The 1,297-nt window shown below is 43.8% G+C and overlaps 1 protein-coding gene across 1 annotated transcript in view; it reads right to left on the bottom strand.

Moving 5' to 3' along the window:
• LOC107103920 (ras-related protein R-Ras-like) overlaps positions 1-1,297 on the bottom strand; it is a 17,830-nt gene that overhangs the window by 5,857 nt on the left and 10,676 nt on the right. The window lies entirely within an intron of this gene.

The following is a 1,297-nucleotide window of genomic DNA, read 5'->3' as shown; positions in this document are numbered from 1 at the left end:
ATCAGCTGTGCTGCTGCTTCCTGTCTGGTTTAGTCTCTGGTTGGCTAACTCTCCTCTATAGGGATCAGCTGAGCTTTACAGGGACTTACTCCATCTGCTCTGCTTTTTCTCATCATAGTAGCTCGACTCTCTGTTATAGCTGCCGAGTTTTTACAGGATCTAACTGGATGTGCTCCCGACTGACCCAGAGCTCATCATTTTCCCTCTTAGATGAATCGACTACAGGAAGTACAACTGCAGCTGAGCTATTTTAGTTCAATTCAAAGATATTAAAGGATCCCAAATGGAAATCAAATGTCATAACGTTTTTTTTTTCTTATGCAGCAGGAAGGATCTCCTGCAGAGGTTCTGGAAAATCCACTGACTGAAGACCCTCTGTTGGTGTCTATCAGTCTGATGAAGAGGATGCTCACTGCTGTCCATCATCATCTTCATCTCCAGAGGTTCTAGAGGAGTTTCTAGAACAGAGCCGGCCTCTTTATCAGCTGCTTGAGCTTCTTTCCGTCATTAGCTCTGAAGATGATGATGGAGGAAGAGATCAGACTCTCCTCAGCAGACTGATAGAAGTTCTGCAGCCTCTGAAGGACCTCAGCTTCCTCTAGAAGTCCAGTCTGCTCTGTCCCTTCTTGGAGACGGCTTCATGGTTGTGTCTCCAGGTTGTTATCCAGATGAACACAGAGGGATTTCTACTCCTACTCCTCTTCTCCCAGGATTGCACCAGTGCTGAACCTGTTCCTGTTTCTCCTTAAATCAACAATCAGCTTTACTGAAATCATCTCCCGTTATAAAAGTCTGAGTTTGTCCCCTTCAGCAGCCTGACTGTGGGGATATTCTGAGTGTCGTAGATAGTGAGTTATAATTAATTTCACACGTTTTGTCACCAGAAGCGTTTCTAGCCTCTACTGATGACATCACACACAGCCTCAACCGCAGCGTGTTTCTATTGCTAACCAACCGCTGGTGACGCTCTGGTTCACAGTGACTCTATTTTTAAGAGTAAAGTTGGAGGTTAAAGATCATTTTACCTTCACTAAGGAGTTAATGTTCTCATCAGTGCTGGTTGGTTTGTTTGTCTCTTTAATTTTATTGACATTTTCAGAAAAGGTGCGTTTCCTGACTGGCAACAAGTGATTCCATTTTGGTGATGATCTGGATCACCGTCTGGATCCAGGAAAGACTCAATGAATGCAGGTATTAGCTGTGTGAGCTACTGTCTGCAATCTCTATAGATCTTCCACTCATACTGTACTTCAGATAATTAAGCCCACTTCTTTTTCTATCGCTCTTTTCTCCATGT

This window comes from Cyprinodon variegatus, unplaced genomic scaffold, assembly GCF_000732505.1.
Source record: "Cyprinodon variegatus isolate N-32 unplaced genomic scaffold, C_variegatus-1.0 Scaffold1565, whole genome shotgun sequence".
In the NCBI taxonomy this organism is placed as follows: Eukaryota; Metazoa; Chordata; class Actinopteri; order Cyprinodontiformes; family Cyprinodontidae; genus Cyprinodon; species Cyprinodon variegatus.
This window is presented reverse-complemented; position numbering and strand designations above follow the sequence as displayed.